This window comes from Camelus ferus, chromosome X, assembly GCF_009834535.1.
Source record: "Camelus ferus isolate YT-003-E chromosome X, BCGSAC_Cfer_1.0, whole genome shotgun sequence".
NCBI classification, from domain to species: Eukaryota; Metazoa; Chordata; class Mammalia; order Artiodactyla; family Camelidae; genus Camelus; species Camelus ferus.
Window position 1 is genome coordinate 75,455,682 of NC_045732.1, and position 20,076 is coordinate 75,475,757.

Sequence of the window (20,076 nt, forward strand, 5' to 3'; positions counted from 1 at the left end):
AATTCTGGAAAAAGTCCAAAACTCATTTTGATAAATGTCAAATTGTGCAAGTACATAATGCAGATATAGAATAACGGTGAGGTGCTGAAATTTTGGTGGTGCTGAAGTCCACTGCAGAAGTTTTGGTTTCATCCTGTGAAAGACTACAGATATGAAAGGATCCTTTAGTCTTTCACATCATTAGTGAAAAGCACTCGGTTAGAACCAAGGGCCCTACATTCTGCGCCTAGATTCACCGCAGACAATGTGACCCCCTGCAAGTCACTTAACCTCGTTGTGCACCCTCCACTGGAGTAAATAAAATAAGGATAACCAATCAGGCTTCCAGAGAAAGTTGCTCTGTAAGTAAAGGGCATTATCTTTAACATTTGTGCTCATTTCCTGACGGTAAAGTCCAATTTTTGGAAAAAACTAGAACATTGCATTTTCGTGTTCAAATATGACGCTGATAATGATGACTACAGATGCAGGGAAAGCTGCTAATAAATAATATATCTCATCAGCGCGGTGAGCTGGGCTTTTCAGTACCTAAACGGACTTTATTGTAATCATCACAAAGCCCTGCGCATAGACAGCAACGAGTTTCCTGGTTCTGTCCCTTCTGTGCATGCACGGCATTCCATCACCAAGTCAGCGTCCCAGGGGTCATCTGTCTCTTCACCTGAGTGACAAAGCAACCAAAGGAGCACCTGGGAACTTGGAAGGGCAGGAGCACTACCTCCGTGCACTTTCAACTCAAAACTGTAGATGAGCTCTGCAACACCTGCAGCTGCTCTCAGTAACCCACTGAGGCAGACATTCATGCATCAAAACTGCTAGTGAACTTTTCCCACCTCTCAGGTATTATTTGATTTGTTGCTAGAGGAACTATTTTAAAAGCTTAAGATAACCATAATAACTCAAAATTAAGAGAGGACATAATTCAAGCAGAATTACCCTCTGCCTAGTGGCTTAACTATTATGAATGTGTCCGTATTTTCCTCTTTGAGGGCTTGCAATTTGGAATAGAGATAAATCAGGAAAATGAATCCCTCTTGATTATCAGAATACCAAAAGTTTTCATGTTTAAAAGAAACATTATTTGTTGTATACATTTCCCCACATCTCCCTTTCCCTTCAAAATGGAGATTAAATTTTAAATCCTATTAAGCTAAACAGTATTGTATTTACATATATATTGAGTCAATCATATTTAAAAATTGACATTTTCCTTGCATTCAACAGAATGTCATCTTTGAATAATAAGCCAAGTATTTATCATAAACCTTCTTGTGTGCCAGAAAACTAGGGCTATTTCTAAATGGTCTACTCACCAACTAAAAGACACATGTTCAGAAAATAGCATTCCAGCTGGGGTTAAGGCAGTATGAAAGAAAGATGCCATTTTCCCTCAGATTTCTGGTTCATCTATAAATGCCAAAGCTCCTATGCTATACCAAAGGTTTTAACCAGTTAAGTCATAAATCTACTAAAAGAGTCAGTAATAGGGGGAGGGTAATAACATCATGGTAGAGCTCATGCTTAGCATGCACAAGGTCCTGGGTTGAATTCCCAGTACCTCCATTAAAAAAAGAAAAAGTCACTAATAACTATATCTACTATGTGGCTTGAACTGTACTTAGCACTTTAGATGCATTATTTATTCCTTAAAACCAACAGAGGAGGCAAACAAGGCTCAGAGAGGTAAAGGGGGTTGCCCAAAGTCACACATACAACAAGAGACAGAGTTGGGATTTGAACCCAAGCCTGAGATTCCAGGGCCCCAGATCTTAGCCACTGAACTCTATAGCTTCCCACTGAGACAGATACATGTGGAACAAATAACTTTGTTGAAACGAAGCATTCTTTAGAAATAAGTAGGACCACGAAGCAAATCTCGACAACTCTCTCATCCCCGTTACTGAATAGACTATAAAAGCACTTCACACATAGACTATAAAGGCCATTCCTTAATCGCCCCTCTCTACCCACGTCCTTAAGATCTTCGGGCAGTAACACACTACAACCAGGTCAGGCCCTGGGAACTGGGTCTGGAGTGGGATGGCAATAATGAAGGTGGGACGGCAATAAAAAAAATCAGTTGGAAGATTTAGTGTTTGACATATACCATTTACCTTCACCCCCTTTTTTCATTTGCCTTTCTCTTCATCTTTCTCATGTGGAGCAAATCAACTCATCACTTTGTAACAGGCACTCTGCTGACGTGCTGCTTGCCCCTTTTCAAAACCACCTCGAACTCCAGAAATCTTTTATCCACCTCAAAGCACAGGAACCTTGAGAACTTTCCTCTACTATTAAATATTTCAGCAGCCAGCAATTGACAAAGCAATTTGTAAAGGGAATGTGTTATAAATGAAAGCATTTTTAAAGTGAGCAAAAGTTAACTTCCATCAGTGACGTAAGCCAGTGTGCAGAGAATGGGGCAAAGGTTTGACCCCATCAATTGTGCTGCTCGTGGTCATGGTCGTGGTGTTCTAACAGCCTCTCTTGTGAAGATAGGAGTACCTTGGCAGGTCCTTCACTATCAATCTTAGCTACGACCCCCCAACATTGGAACTCAGTTAGGACTCGACACATTTTAAGATTTACAGCATTATCAAACAACCAGAGTGTTCCTTGAACTAAAAGAAATTATGCAACATAGGGGGGAAAATTGATGTCTATTGCCTTTTCTGTAGGTCATGATGAGATTTTTTTAAGGCTAAGAAAACGTCTGGATATTTGACGAAAGGAAGAGACTCAAACAGTACAGTGTGGCCTCAGTGCTTTTCAAAGGGTCACCCCAGGGTTACCACAGCTGCCCTTGCAGGCAGAACCTTTCCCTGAAGTATTGGGTTTTACCTCAAATTTTCATAATGAATACTACATTCTAAAGCACAATGTATCTGAGTTTAAATAAATAAAATTAGGTACCAGTGAATGTTCTGCTAAATCTTGATATAAAAAAGATGCTTCAAGAATGTTGTAGCTCCTAGTACACGCTATCATGTCACCACCCTGCTCATCCAGTCAACCCAGTGTCCAATTTGAGGGAAAGAGCACTGGACAGAGATTCTATTTGCTTAAACTAGCGCAATGCCAGAAATAAAATAGGTACTTAATAAATATTTGGTGAATGAATTGGCAGAATGGCTTCAAGGACTAGTTTTCAACTTTAAGAAGATTCCAGAAAAACCTTTTGAGACACATAATTACTCCGAAACTCACAAAAGAAAAAGGACAAAGAAAATATACCAATTATGATTTACAAATATTGAAAGAGGAGAACAATAAAAAACATATATTTTGCTTAGTTTAGCTGAAAAGAAAAGGTTGCCAGGATGTCATACAGAGATAATATTGCAGGGGTCGGGGGTAGCTAGGGAGATTAAAACCCAATTCCGTTCAGTGAACACTCAGTCTGGTTTTCAATTGTCTGTTGTGTTTTCCTTTGTACATTTTTAATATTAATGATTTCAAACTTACAGAGGAAAATAAGGATTTGTAATGGACACCCATGCCCCTGGGTAACCATGCATGGTGATGAAACTACTGAAGTCCAGGAATCACGCCTCATTGGCTTTATATCTTTCTCCTGCTTTTAATACAGATTTCTATACATGAGGAGTTCAAGAAATGTTTTACAACTGCAAAGAGGAAATGTCTAATCATGTTATATTCTTAATTGCATCCTCTCCACCGCCCCCCTGGAAAAAAAAAAAAAAAGACGCGCCCTAAAGAAGCATGCTTTGTTTTAAATAACAAAAGAAAAACAAAAAATAAATACTTTTAACGGTACCAGATGAAAGAGTATTGAAAGACTGGGATCTTGGCTCAGTTCAATCATGCAACCCGGCCGTATCTGTTTTCCTAGGATAAAACGAGGCCCATATAGCCGGCGCTCTATCCAGAGTTGTTACAGAAATAAATCAGCACGCATTTACATGGTAACTGCAAGGTATTAGGAAGGATAAAATAGTATATTTACCTCCCTAATCACAACCAACAGCAACAACTTACTATGTGCAAGGCCCTGATTTAAGTACCTTAGTGTAACATATACAACCCCCTTATCTGAAAACCTTGGTACCAGATGAATTTCCAAGTTCAAAAACGTCCAGACGTTTAGATAGGCAGTAACCAGCATGTACTTTCTATTCTGTAATACCCCAGGATGGTCTGAGGCACTACTCTATAACATATTACTAATTCAACAACAAAAGCAAATAAATACTCACAGTAAATAGAACAAAAACTATAAAGTACCCTCACGTCAGTTCAAGTCAAATTTGGTCACCGCCTGAGTTGCGGCACCTAACTTACTAAATAAAATTTGTATTATGCCTTTTGAAATTTCAAAACTGCAAACAACAAATTGTAGACATAACTGACCCATTTAATCCTTATAAGTCCTCTAAGAGGGAGATACTCTTAGTCCTCTCTTACAGATGAAAAGTATGAGGTACAGAGAGGTTAACTAACTCATCGAGTCTCCTACTCAGCTAGTAAGATTCAGAGTCTGAACTGAAGCCAGGCAGCCTAGCTCCACAACTGCACTCTTAACAGCTATGCTCTAGGACCTCTCAGAAACCTCTCGATGACACCAGACACGCGAAAAGTTAAACAAGATTAAACAATGTAAGTATCCAAAACAATAATAGAAGAAACAGCACAAGGCAGCATTTATTCATTATTCGACAACTGTTTATACAGGACATGCCACGTCCCAGGTGCCCAGGATACAACGATGAGGACACCAGACAAGGCCCAGGTTACCTCTGTGATACCAGAGACCAGTGGGAAAATGGCCGGGTATCAAATAAACATAATTATGATACAGTGGTGTGACTGCTGTTCACATCCACAGGCGGAGATCAGGTCAGTGGGGGATGGTGTAATATGACATAGGATTTGTAGCGTTCTTTGGTGTTGCGATTTGCAAGGACAGAAAGGAAAAGAGAGGGCCTTTCAGATGGATGATGGCGTGGCATCCGATCAAAAAGCAGTTACTGTGCACCTACTCTCTGCCAGGAACAATGCTAAGGACAGAAGTTCCAAACTAGGTAAAATCTATTGAAACCAACAGAGGATTTGTGTTAGAGAATAATAAGGACAAGTGGGACTTTAGGCCTGGGTCAAATCCTGGAGAATCTTTGAGTGTTAAATTGAAGCGTTGGAATTAGACCCTGCAGGAGTCGCTTAACGTTATTTTGCAGGTTTCTGTCTCACAGTGTTAGGATTTACCCCTATGGAATGTCAATGACTATCTGCATTCCTATTTGGGGCCAATTAGACCTCAAGGCTGGATTGCTTTCAAGCAAGGGCTCAGGGCAACAAAATAAATGCCAAGTCTAAATTCATTTAATCCTCAAGAAATAGAGGAACTCTGACCTTTCAAAGAATAAAGCTATGGCAAGTTGAAAATGTTGTAGGTGGCCACAGCTAAAGGAAAATGGCAAACTCCTCTTAAAATCCCAAAGGCCATTTCTAAAACCTAAGGTATTCCTTCACATACAAATGAAATGTCCAACCTTCCCAATTATATTTCTATGAGAAAATAAAACATCATTCTCTGAAAAACAAATTCTTAAGCTGAACATTGATCTAATCTTTAACGAGGTTGGTGACAACCTACCTCAGGGCACAGCTGACACTGGGACAGTGGAAACTAAACACCTTTTGAACATACACAACCCAGAGTTCCATTCCCCTCTCCCCTATCCAAGCAGAGGGGAAGAAGGGAATTATATATTTATTCAGGATACCTATCAAAGTTTTTCATTCTCAGGTCTTAATGTAAATAACTGAGTATGTAGATAGTCTATTTATCCTCGGCAAAACAAATTTTACTTCTACTATTTTTTTTTTTGTTTTTCAATCACTTACCTTCCACAGAAGAGTAGGTAACACTCTTCGATGGCTTCCCACGGTTCTGAGAATCAAACTCAAATTATTGCTCAGAATCTCCAGGCCCTGCATTAGCTATTCTCTGACTCCCCCAGGCTCTCTCACACCTTTAACCACTCCTCCCACGTAGCTCACTAGGCTCCATCCACCCTGGCTTGTTTTTTGTTCCTCCAACACCTCAAGTTTGTTTTTCTGCCTGAAGGCCTTGGCTCTTACCCTTCTCTCTGCTCTTGACAAGGTAAACTCCCTGGTCAAAGGTCACCTTCCCCGAGAGGCCTTTCCAGACCACCCTGGCTAAACAGGCCCTTTCCAGTTCTCACGACACATTATTTCCTTCACTGTTTCCACTACAATCTATAAGGATCTTCTTCATTTGTTCATTTGCTTGTTGTCTCTATCCTGTGGGGGATATAACATCTGTGAGATTCCAGAAGAACAAGGGTCATGCCTCTTAAGGTTTATCTTTGTGCGGAACATAAGGCCTGGCAAATAGAAGGTGCTCAACAGATTCTGTAAAATAAATTCCTAAAAGAATGGACAATATATTTTAACGGCTGATTGCTATGCATGACAATAACTTAAGGAAGCCTATTTTTTCCCCTAATTTTGAGATGTTTCCTCTAGAACTGTTCACTTTCCAAAACTCTTTCTACATCTTCTGAAATCTGATGTTACCTCACAAAGTGTTGTTTCATGGTAACAAAAATGCTGGTTTCAACCCATGGATTTAAGGAAAAATTACTTGGAGGACATTATAGGAGATTACAGTAGTTTCTTCAAAATCAACAAAATCAACCACTTTGAAAATCGGCTAGTCTCCTTTCACTAATGTAAATCAAAAAACATGAAGAAAAGTAATTTAAAATGTAAAGAAAGGAAAAAGAGGATTCACCAACACACTGATGTTTATGAACATCAGGAAAACCCAGTCTGAGGACCTCTAAGTGTACCAGGTGGGTTATCAATTCCAGATTGAGCCACATTCAAAAGATTCAGAGCAAAGTACTTAAGATGAACTCATATCCACCTTTATTTTTTTGTCTGGCAAACATAAATAGTTCACATTAGGGCAATGTTAGATTAGACTTAGTATCAATAATAATAATGAAAGGAAAAGAAACAGCATAATAACATAAACTTTTTTCCTTGAAACTTTTTCAAGTTTGTGTATCTTCCCAGAAAGGCTTGCCAAGAAAAACACAGGTTTAGAAGGGTGGGCCTATTGGTATAAGTCCCCTTTCCCTACTATATTCTGTTTTTTTTAAAAGAACTAAAGTGAAGTCGGGAATTTACAAAATGAATGGGGGAAACTACAAATCATCTGCAAGACATATAACTAAGCTGGTAACCAATAGACTTTACTATTCATGTGAAAACCACTTTCGTCAGAAAATCACCTAAAACTATATAGTCAAACCACCCTTTTTTAAAGTGTGCTTATAAAAGTGGCAGGTTCAAAGCCTTGAGAATTTGAGGCTCTTATCTATTTTTAAAATACATCATTTGATGTTGCAGCACTGCAAAAAGAAGTGCTCCCAGGACAGTGAAATTTAGCTCTCATCTTCATTCACAACTAAATTTCTTCTGAAAATTACTGACAATTAGTGCTCATCAGGTCAAAGGCAACACCTGGTCACACATCAAGCAAACAATTCTTCACTGTTGAGTATAAAGATATTAATAAGACCTTGCAGTTAAGGGAGCTAATATTTTAAAATGTAAAATGATGTCATAACTGCTTAGTTGATTATTGCACTTTTCTCAGTTTTCAACACTTTTCTCAGTTTTCAAACTTGAACTCTAGATATAGCCCATTTCCAAAAACACAGCTACCAAGGTCCGCATGTGCCAGTTCCCGGTATCTGCCTCCACTTTCAGCTTCTCCATTCAATTTTCTTCACGCACTAATTAGAGCATGGAAGTGAGTAAATGAAACTCAGTATCGGAGCTAACAGGGCAACTGCATGGGGAGAAGGCAATATCGCGGCAGGAATACCTGGGGCTGTGTGAAATCAACGTCAGCCAACTAATCTAAAATCCACAGAAAAGCAGTCTCTTTTACACGGTCTTTAAATTCTGCTTCTTCAGGGTATATACAAATAAGAAATATAATTAAGAAATTGTAGCTTCTTTAAAGAAAAAGAAAGAAGGCAAGTGCCCTCCAGAGACAGTTTAAAACCCCAGAGTCTGTCAGTTCCCATTTGGTGTGCTTAGTAACCAGCCTATGCTAACTCGAATGACTTTATCCCAAACCACCAGTGCTCTAACCACACCAAAAAGATGAACATCCATCCCAGTTCACAGAAGGAGAAATGAAGCCAGGCATGAAAGTCCCTCCCACTCTCTCTCTGGCCTGCTTGGCAGCGTGGGAAAAATCAGATTTAGGACCATGTGCTAGGACTAAATACAAACATACATACCTTCTAAGTGGTTGTGGTTTTCGGACTAAGTTATTTAAAACTAGAAAGAAACTTTCTAGTTCCTTAACTGATATTTACTAAAGGATCATTCCCATCACTCTCAGTAAACCGTAGACTAGACTGTAAGCTTCCAAGAGAATCATTAGTCAATTGTGATTAATCCAAAGAAGCCAAGACTTTTAGAGATGAAAACGTTCAAAGCAGAGTTAAAAGCTTCGAGGAAGAGAAGAGTACTCAGAAGCCAGCAGCGGAGCATCGCAAGTTAGAAGATTCTGAGGGAAGGATGGGTTGGGAGGCACAAAGCAGAAACTGTTAGAAGGCAAGAGACAGTGGGGCCGAGGCGGGCAGATGGACCCCAGAACATCAACGACAGCCCGGAGAAGAAGATCTTGGAGGGATAACAAAGAAGCAAAGGAAAACTAGGTTCAGTGTTCCTAAAAGAACCCAGGCGTCTGGCGGAGCCAGCGAGTCCGAGAGGTAGGGATGAGAAGGTGTAGGGATAAGGGCGCACACCCGCAAGCGAGCGAAAAAAGGGTTGGGGGACAAGGGGCCATGCAATGAGCGAAGGTAGCTCCCTGTCCCAGTGCCCCTGGTGCAGTTCACAACTCCGTACCGCGCACCGCCTGGCCTCGCCGGGTCCTGGGGGCGCGGCGGCGGCTGACGGAGCCCCTGCGACTTCAGGACCCTGCCTCACCTTGTTTGCCGCGTCCCGCCGCCTGTCCGCCGGCCGCCGCGCTCTGAGGGCGAAAGAGCGAGTCGCGCGACGTAGACGGGGCTCCCTCCTGCCGCGAGGCACCGGCCCCCGCGCCTCCGCACCCGCTGCTCGCCCGGGTCACTTCGCCGGGCTTTCCCGCAGGCGGAGAGCACGGACCGTAAGCCGAATGCCACTCCACTTACTTCAAAAATCCCCGTTCCAGGCTTCCCCGGAGTAGGAACAGTGCTGCTGCGGCCGCAGCGGCAGAGCCACCGCCTGACCTCACCAGGGGGTGGGGGTGGGGGGCGGGAGAGGGGGGCGGGAGCCCAGTTGGGGAGGACAGGGGAGGGGAGGGAGCGCGCGAGCGGGGGAAACATGGCGGCGGGGGTGGCCCCGGCGGCGCCTGCGCGGGAGGCGGGGGAGCTGGGGCTAGGACCGTGTGGAGGGTCCGAGATCAACTCCTCCGTGGTCGCTGGACCGTGGCGAGGAGGGGCCCGGAGGCGGGGTGACCGCCAAGTGGCCGTCGCGCCTCCGAAACCGGGACGCTCGGGTTTGAGCACACATGGCCTCTAGCGCACAGGAGGCCAAAGAGGTGAAAACTGTCAAGTAACCAGGGACACAGGGCGCCCGCCAAGAGGAGGCCCCCTGGTGCCTCCTGCCCGCCGCTGTCGCGGCCCCTCTCGGTCACGGAGGCCCAGGGCACAAAGTGTGCCCTCGAAACCGCTTCACCTCGGTGGGGCGCGCACCTCAAAATCAGCCTGACCAGGCGGTCACACAACTGTTCATCACTCTTCGGATGCGGCACGCGCTTCAATGCTCCTCCTCCCTCCGGGAGGTACGGGCGATTAAGAAAGAGGAAGAATAACAAATACAGCACTTTAACATTTAACCGAGACTCTGCTAAGAACCCAGCGTTGAATTATTAACTCACTTCTCACTCAAGGCTACTCCACAAGGTCCACGGTACTATTATCTCCATTTTACAAGTGACAACTGAGGCGTAAAGGTCAAACGAGTCGCCCAAGGTTACCCAACTGGTAAGGGGCAGAGCAGGACCCAGAATCCCAAGCAGTGTGATTCAAGCGCCCGGGCTCTTAAACCCCGGTGCAAGGCTGCTTCCAAACTGGCGGAACTGCTATTCTAAGTCAGAATCTTGACTTTCTCCTCCCAGTTCTGTCCGCCAAGCCCCCAACAAAAACCCCAGTCAAGCCTGTTTTTCCCCCTCGGAGATCTTCCATTCGTCCTTTGCCTTCTTGACGGTTACAGCCTGGGGCCACCTTCTTACATCTCTTCCTTGGCCTCTTCTACTTATAATTCCAGACTCCTCCTAGAAAAAATAATGGGAGCTTGCTGTTAGCAACCAGTTTACTCACTGTTTGCTTTTTTGGTTTTTGTTTGTTTTTCAAAGTGATGGGGGTGACTGTGGGGACTGTTCTTCATGTTTCCCTGCGCCTACCAGTAAACTGATCAGGCATCTGAGTTATCAACATTGCTGACTTAGTATTTCAAATTCCATACGCTGAAATTCTAGTAGTGAGTTTTAGGTAACTTTGAAAATGATCAGTTACTAAAAAACTTGCTAGAACTAACGATATCATCACATTGTTAGGCTTTATCAAACTGGTGAAGAGGTAAGAATTCCAAATGCACGTGGAATTTACATTATTATCTTTTACCTGTCAGTGAATTCAACACAATTCATCTTTGTTAACAGGAATGCATTCATTGGCTTCTCCACCAGGCTTATTTGACAAATATTGCACACAAAATGCCTATTAAATGGAAAGCACCACACAGGAGTTGACAATCTCATTGAGGAAATATGTTTAAAGCAATTGAGTTCAGGGTGTATGAAAAATCTGGCACATACATTAAAACTAAATAAGTAAATACAACAGAGTTGATATACATCCAAGTAATTTCTTCATCCCTGCCATAAAAAGGTTCAAGTAGGGTAGTTTTACAGGAAGTTCTCAAACAGAAATAACAGGATAACGGGATAATCAGGTGTGGATCTAGCAGCCCCAACTGAAGATAAAAGAAAACACTTCAAGGTACATAGCAAGGGTAAACAACCAGATAGGTCTAAGATACATTAAAAAGACACTTATACAGGAGGAATCAGTTGCTCTTTGGATTCAGAGGCTTTGAATAGTTAATCTAGTGGACAGAGCACATTGACTTGGAGTCAGAAGACAGGAACGATGTGACATGAAGTTAGCCCCATCAGCTCTTTTGAGTGTGTCTTCCTGAACTTAGGGGTAATGATATCGGCCTGATCTGCCTCACAGCATTGTTCTAGGTTTAAAAAAAATTAAAAAGTCACGTGAAAGTACCTTATAAAAACCATATACAAATGTAAGGCGATGTTTTTGTTAGTATCAGACTGATTGGCCACTAGAAGCTAGGGGTGTAATCATGAAGATTGCTGCTTGTTAAACCTGTAGCCAAAAATGCCAAGAATTAGAAAAAAACATGGTGGGGGAGGGTAGAGCTCAATGGTAGAGTGCATGCTTAGCATGCACGAGGTCCTGGGTTTAATCCTCCGCACCTCCATTTAAAACAATATATAAATAAACCTAATCACTACCCCCCAATAAATAAAATTCAATAGAAAAAAATTGGAATATCAATAGTACAGTAAAAATCTAAAGAATGGGAAGATGTAACAGAGGCTCAGGGAATAAGAAAAGAAGTCAAAACAATTTATAACTGGTGAAAAGAATATAGAAAACAATGATGGCTATTATGGACTGAACTGTGCACCCCTCCTCAAAATTAATATATTTAAATCTTAACCCCCAGTACCTCAAAATGTAATGTTATTTGAAGATAAATTATTTAAACAAGTAATTAAATTAAAATAAAGTCTTTAGGGTGGGCCCTCATCACACATGACTGTTGTCCCTCTGAGAAGAGGAGATCGGGACACACATGTGCATGCACACTGACCCTGTAAGGACAGAGGAAGAGGTGGCCATCTGTAAGCCAAGGAAAGAGGCCTCAGAGGAAACCAAACCTGCAGGCACCTTGATCATGCACACACAGCCTCTATGAGAACTGTGAGAAAATAAATTTCTGTTTATTATTGTTTAAGCCACCTAGTTCATGGTACTTTGTTATGGCTGTTCTAGCAAACTAACATAACGGGAAGAAATTTAAATGCCAGCTGGGTATCCTCTGTATTATTGTTAATTGCTGCATAACAAATTGCTACAAACTTGGTGCTGGCCTAAAACTACACACATGTATTCTCTCAGTTTCTGGGGGGTCCAGAGTGCGGGTATAGCTGAGCTGGCTGTGCTGCTCAGGGTCTCACAAAAGCTGCAATCAAGTTGTCCACCGGGCTGCGTTCACCTGTGGAGCTCAGAGTCCTCCTTCAAATTCATTCAGGTTGTTGTCTGTATTTGGTTCCTCGTGGTTATTAAAGGATTGACACCCTCAGCATCCACAGGCTCTCGAGCCTATCACTCTCCATCATCAGTTTAAAACAGAGCTAATTGGCCATGGTCAGCTGGAGAACATCTTTCTTCTCCTGAAGGGATTTTAATTACATCTTCAGAATCTCTTTACCTTTGTCATGTAATATAATCTAATCATCGGAGTGATCCCAGAGCAGATCCACAAGTCTGGACTACACTTGACGGGCTGGGAATATACAGGGGGTGTAGACCAGAGGGCAAGAATCTTGGAAGTCATCTTGGAATTCTGCCTACCATGCTCCCCAGTGGTTGGACAAGACCCATTTAATTATGGATTTCTAGAAAGTCAGCAAGATAGAGATGACAGAGGCATATGTGGACATGCTTGGACACGTGCACACACACCAAAGAGCACCAAGCCATGGTTGAGGCTTTGTCCATCCAGAAGCATTTGCCAGTCTGCTGTGTGCCTAATAGATGTGAAACTAAAAGGATTTCGATTGCATTAACTCTGATTAAAGAACAAGTTGAAAAGTATTAGGACATCTTTTTGGCCTCTTGGCTCAATTTGTGTTTCTTTGAAACACTCATCTGGCCCTTGATTGAATGTAATGGGTATTTATGGAGAGTCCACAGGGTGTCTGCTTAGCCCTTTCCTTGCTCCATAGCTTGAAATAAGGAACAGAGTAAGGAGAAAGGTTTCTATTCCCCTGTGGCTCACAAAATTGTCTAGACCAGATTAGTAGACAGAATATATATAGAGAGATAGATAGATAGACAGATAGATACATGGGAGGTGATGTGTGTTTAAATAGATAAATAAATAAATACACACTTGCTAAATGAAAAGAAACCAACATGTTCCATCCCTTTAGTTAGATAAGTGAGCTCTTCACTGGGCTTCAAGGAAAGGTCAAGAGCGAGCTTGAAGAGTCAGGGGCAGGAAAGAATGGAAAAGGATCTGTACAGATTTTCTAACATCAAGGGAGACACAAGCCATAAACTACACTAACTCTATTTTCTATGCAGGATTCTGGGATGATTCTAACCCTGCCCTCTTCTGTCCAGATGGTTGCAGAACTGACTTCTCAACACAAGACCTATGCACTTAATTCTTACAGGAGCTCAAATTTGGAGGGTTAGAAATCTAAAAGTTCCTGGCAACTCTGGAATCAAAAGGTTCGAAAAACAGACCTGTAGGATGAGTGCAAGGGATATATTAAGGGGTTTTAAGTGTAAAAGTGATAAGAGGCAATGTATGTTTTCAACTCACCATGATTTCTCTGAGCTGGATAGGGGCAAAAGCCAAAGCAGTGGCTGTAGAGACAGAAAAGAGGATGATGGAGCAAAGATACATTCAAGAGGATGACCCAGCAACTAGGAAGACCCATTCAACTGGATGAAAGATGGTATCATTTACTAGCCTGGGAAAGACTGGAGCAACCAGGTTTTGGAGGAGGGTTTTTGGGGGTGGGGGGTTGCACTGCATAAAGAGTTCCATTTTAGACATGTTCCATTTGACTGTGAGATATTCAAGAGGAGAGATCAAACAGGTAGGGAGATTCTCTGCAATGGAGAGGCTTCACTGGCAGGCTTCCACAAGAAATAGTGCATAACTGTTGTCAGTCGCCCCCCCCAACATGCTACAACATGATATCCATAACAACCTGGATGAAACTCAAAATAATTATCTTAAGTGAGTGGAAGATGCCACACCGAAAGGGGTACATACTGTATGATGCAATTTATATAAAATTCTAGAAAATGAAAATGAGTCTATAGCAATAGAAAGCAGATCAGTGATTGCCTCAGGATGAGTACCTCATCTCTCCATTCATTCAACAAACATCTATTGAATGCCTCCCATATGCAAGGCCAATGCTAAACTCTACGGGAGACACAAAGAAATATAAGATCTGCTCTCAAAATTTATAGAATCATTTTGAGGAGATATGCCAAAGCTCAAGTAACCACTATATCAAGCATGTGTGATAAGTGTCATGTGTGTGACACAAGCAACAGGAATTCACGTAATCACTCTTTCTCATATCAGCGGGAGACGGTATAGCTCAAAGGCAGAGCACATGCTTAGCATGCATGAGGGTCTGGGTTCAATCACCAGTACCTACTCTAAGAATAAATAAATAAAGAAACCTAATTACCTCCCCCTTCCCCCCCCAAAATCCTTTTGTCAAATCAGTACATTGGAAATAAAGTCCCAAATCAGGAATTTGGTTAAATATATGAGTATATAATTGAATACTCCACACACTTTCAAAAATGATACATGACTTTATGTGTTAAAATGGAAAGAGGTTCATGATAGGTTAGAAAACAGTATTATGATACCTTCCCCCACAATAGACACATATAGATACATAGAGAAAATAATTTAGAAAACTATACATTGAGATAATAGCAGTGTTAATCCTTTTCTGTATAAGATTATGGGGGTTATTATATTCTTTTACTTGTCTGTACTTTCTGATTTTTCTGTACTGAGACTTGATGAAAATAATGTGATTTTTTTCCTAATAAAGAGGAAAGGCTTTAGTGAAATTTTTATGCAGTCATATTTTAGCCAAGTCATTTTAAAAATTGTTTTCTTCAGTTTTAATTGACACCTTACATTATATTAGTTTCCGGTATACAACATAATAATTTGATATTTGTATACATTGTGAAATGATCACCACAATAAATCTCATTAAAATCCATCACCATTTCTTTTTTCTCTTGTGATGAGGACTTTTAAGATATCTCTTAACACCTTTCAAATATGCAGTACAATATTATTAACTATAGTCACCATGCTGTACATTACATCCCTGTGACTTCATTTTATAGCTGAAAGTTTGGAACTTTTTGATCTCCTTCATCCATTTTGCATCCCCATCCCGCCCCCCAAGCATGTTATGTCTAGATAGGACTAAATCCACTAGAGATACAGAACTAGAGCAGTTAATTAGAATATATTTATAAAGAGATGGTAGTTAAAACAATGGAAACAATTAAGAAAACTCTGGGGAACATACACTCACAGAAGACTTAGTTGCCAGAGGAGACACCAAAAGAACAATGGGTAAGAAAAGAGGTCACCTCCAAGTGAGAAACAAGAAAACATCAGGACCACTGGAGTTGTACTCAACATAGGAGATAAGGAGCACTTATACCCACAGGGAACAGGGTACTACTCTCCAAGTAGACATATCCAGAGCAAGGGTTGAATTTTTAAACTTAAGATGCCTTTTTAAAACTTTACCATGATATTACTGTATAAAATAGTGTCATTTTTCTCAAATACAGATCTAAGTATGTCACCTACCAGTTTCAAATTGCTACTTCTTGCACGTTAGAACTCATAGAAATCACGAGGCCTGAGCTGGAATGGAGTGCAGACAAAATAATTAGATATCAAATATGATTTCAAAACTACTTTTGAAAGGCCTTCCATGTCCCTTCTTTGATGCTGGAAGGTGAGCTCTCCCCAATACTACGTAAGTTGGGAAAGTCTTTTCCACTCACTGACTTCTCTAATCTGTAAATGCGATAATAACACTCAATATTCAACATTTCACAAATTGGGATGGATCATGAATTAATGTGAACTAAGGTACTCCAAGATGAAAACCACTAGAGAACTGCAAACAGGGTTTGCCTTTATTCTTGGCAATAGTAAATGTGAACAGAGGAATTTTGTTGATTAGGGAGGAATAGCTTCTATTCCTTCAGGTTAATTTTCTTCTGATGTAACATTGTATTTCCTTCTGGAGGGCTTGCAAAGAGATTTCAACAGTAAAGTAAGCAGCAGGAATTCCTTGGGAACAATGGTCCCCGTTTCATAAACATGATATTGTTAGGGGTCTCTCTGCCTCTTATCCTCAGGTGGGACTTTAACAGCAACTAGTCAAGATTCTTTCTCCAATCCCTCTTCCCCAACGAAGTCTCCGCTGCATCCACAGTTGTTGATATGTTTCCATAACCCATTCGATCCAAAGGCCAAAACCAGCAGTGACGACTCCTCATGCCACTAACAGCCATACCACCACGGCTTCGGGCTAGCCTCAACCTCTGCTAACACACACAAAATAAGGAAGTCTAGAGCAGTACCAGCCAAAAGAAATAGAATGTGAACCACAAATGTCAGCCAGGTATGTAATTTTAAATCTTCAAATAGCCACATTTTAAAAAGTAAAAAGAAACAGGTGAAATTAATTTAATAACATTTTATCTAATCCAATAAAACCAAAATCTTTTCCACATGTAATTATTACAAAAAAGAGTTCATGAGATGTTTTATATTACTTTTGGGGGGTACTAAGTCTTTGAAATTTGGTGTGTATTTTACACTTACAACACATCTTAATTTGGACTAAGCCATATTCCAACAATAGCCACATATGGGTAGTGGCTACTGCATTGGGCAGGACTAGACTTCTGGTTTATTGACCTGAAGTAACCTGAAGTTATATAATTTGATATATGTGCATCAGAAAATGGTCTCCAGCAGTAGTATGCCCCTCACACAACACCATTTGAGCACAAAAAATAACATGGGAAAATGTGGTAATTTTTTATAGTCTATATGTTAAAGTTTTTGCTAAGTAACACCAATAAACTACAATGGCATTATGTAGTAATATGATACAATAGCACATGTTACAGTGCAGAAAGATCCAAAAATTCTAAAGGATTTAGACTGCACATGAAAGACCAGCTGTCACATTTCTGACCAATCAGAAGAGAAACAGGTAGCAAGAAAGACCTACTGAGCGTATTGTTTAGAACAGAAGACATTTTTAAATAATGGCAATGCTTTGTCTGAATTTGTGATGATTTGGAATCCCATGAATACTCTGAAGAAAAACAATTGCATTACTTTCAAGTATATAGAGAAATGCAAATTAGATTGGCAAAGAGTCTGTAGAAACCCTTGACAGACTCACTCTATTAATCAAAAAGACAGTGGGCCAAGTAAGGCATCCAAGACTTCCCACATGCTATTTCCTCTGTCTCTGCACATCATTCCCCAAGTCCTTTTCTCCCAGACAACTTCTACTATTCTTCTGGCCTCAGTTTAATGTTTTTCTCCAGAAGACCCTTCTTCATATCCTAGACTAGAATGAATATGTCCATAGTATTCCCAAAGCACTCTGTACTCAAATAATATCTTCCCATTAATGTAAATCATTATTTGCCTTCATGCTGGAATATATGCCCCACGGAGGTGTGTCTTGCTAATTAGTTAATCCCGGCGTCTCAAACATCAAAAAAGTTTGTTTAAAGATACTTGGGTGTAGATACACTAAAAAGAATGGCTATTAATTTTTTTCAGTTAAAGTTGCAATATCATTCTTCTTTCTAAACCTTACCTACTTTTTAAAGTATTTGAAAATCACTAAAACAGACTTTTTTCCAACATGAAACAATTAATATATAGACTATTTATGCATTCCCACATTCCTTGTTATAGACAGTTTTTTCCCCCTGTTCAAACTTCATCTAAAAATTGAGTTATATGAACGAGGATAAAAATTTTGAGTTGGAAAGGATCATAGAGAAGATCCAACCTACTCACCATAAAGGCAAATTTCTGGATCAAGACTGAGTATACCAGGCCTTTAGTTAACTGGTTCATTAATTTGGCAAATATTTATTGAGTACCTACCACGTGTTTGACATAGTGCAGAAGAGACCATTATCCCTTTAAGAGCTTATATACTAGTAGAGGGAGTAAGACAATAATCAAGTAAACAATTGAATGAGTAAGATAATTCCAGGCAATAAGAAGTGTTGTGAAGGGAACTATACTTGATATCTTGTAGTAACTTATGGTGAAAAAGAACATTAAAACAAATATATGTATATTCATGTATGACTGAAACGTTGTGCTGTACACCAGAAACTGACACAACATTGTAAACTGACTATACTTCATTAAAAAATTAAAAAATTTAGAAAGAAGTGTTATGCAAATAAATAAATAAATAAATAATTTTTAAAAAGAAGTGTTATGAAGAAAATAAAACAAAGAAATGGGAAAGTGAGTGGTCTGGAATGGGAGGAGCGATTCCTGAAGGAATGGTCAGGAAAGAATGCTCTTTAAGAAGTAAAATTTGCACTGAGCAACGAATAGTGAGAGGAAGCCACCCCAACAAAGATCTGAAGGAAAGTCACTTCAGTGAGGAAATGGCAAATGAAAGGCCCTGAGGTGGGAAAGAATTTTATGCATTAAAGGAACAGGACAAAAGCCACTATAGCTGAAGGACAGTAAACTATGGACTGAGTGGTACAGCATGATGTCAAGAAAATGTGGATTAAAAACAAAATCACTTAGGGCCTGTGGTCGGTGTCAAGGAATTTTGATATTATTCTAGTTGTAATGAGAAGTCATGGGAAATTTTGGAGCAAGGCAGTGATGTGATGTCGTAGTTTTTTACATAATATTATTAAGGGTACTAAAGCCTTAAATCAGAGAACAGTATCAATAACTTATCGTTAGGTCTCAGTTGTATACAGAATTGCCTGATCATGAGTTGAGTTTGTTTACTATAAATGCTTTGAGGAAATAATGGATACTTTTAGAAGTTATAGCAATTATTGTTACAGTAATGGCCCCTCATTGAATCACATCTCCCTGTACCCATTGCCTGCCTACAGTCCTTCAAGACAGTGACTCTCAGCTTGGCCTCCCACACTGACTCTGTGACTAGCTTTGGCCAATGGGACGTGAGCAAGAATGTCACAAGCAGAGGCTGGAAAAGCACTAAGACATTGGAGCTTGCTCTCTCTTGCTGCTGGTGGAACCCAGCAACACTGTGAAGAAGTTCAAGATATCCTACTGGAATGTGAGTGACACTTGGCCCAAATACTTCCATCATCCCTGCTGACAGCCAGCCAACCATCATCAGACAAATGAATCAGCCCAACCACAGGCTTAAACTCTGCTGACACTCAGCCCAGCTAAACCCTGACCAAACTGCCAGATCACAGGCTAGTGAGCAAATCAAACATTTTAAGCCCTAAATCTGGGGTAATCTGTTATGCAGAAATGAGTAACTGAGGCAGCTATATAAATAGAATCCTATTATAATAAGCATAAAAGTATATCAAAATTTTGCATAAACATATCTACTTTTAAGTTACACTTTGTAAAATGATTCACTCGGTTTCAAAGGTGCTTGAGGCAATTTAAAATGATAAGTTTTATCAATGATATGATATTTTAAACACCATCAGAAATTTATTAATATTATAGCTCCTCCTGTACAGCTATCCAAATACAGTCACCAAACATAAATGCCATTCCAAAGGGATGCATCTGTATTAGTTTAGTGGCTACTTCTAGGGAAGGGACTTGTAAATCCACCTCATTTATGCAATTTCTTTTTTTCCTTAGTTCAACTTTTAAATAATGAACAATTTCACATGATTCAAAAGCAAATAATTACTCACAGACATAGAACACAAACTTATGGTTACCGGGGGGGAAGGGGGTGGGAAGGGATAAATTGGGAATTTAAGATTTGCTACACTACTATATATAAAACAGATACACAACAAGTTTATACTGTACAGCACAGGGAACTATATTCAATATCTTATAGTAACCTATGATGAAAAAGAATATGAAAAGAAATATATGTATGTATAT

At 40.4% G+C, this 20,076-nt stretch overlaps 1 protein-coding gene across 8 annotated transcripts in view; it reads right to left on the bottom strand.

Moving 5' to 3' along the window:
- The window catches only part of KLHL13 (kelch like family member 13), a 156,645-nt gene extending 147,343 nt beyond the window's left edge, over positions 1-9,302 (bottom strand). The window contains exon 1 of one of the 8 annotated variants that reach the window (XM_032475576.1): positions 9,001-9,302. The gene's annotated coding sequence lies outside the window, so the exon portion shown is untranslated. Of the gene's footprint in view, positions 1-5,865; positions 5,889-9,000 lie in introns of those variants that run through there. The other 7 variants (XM_032475586.1, XM_032475577.1, XM_032475582.1 and 4 more) reach the window with 7 other exon arrangements.
- Positions 9,303-20,076: the final 10,774 nt, after the last annotated feature.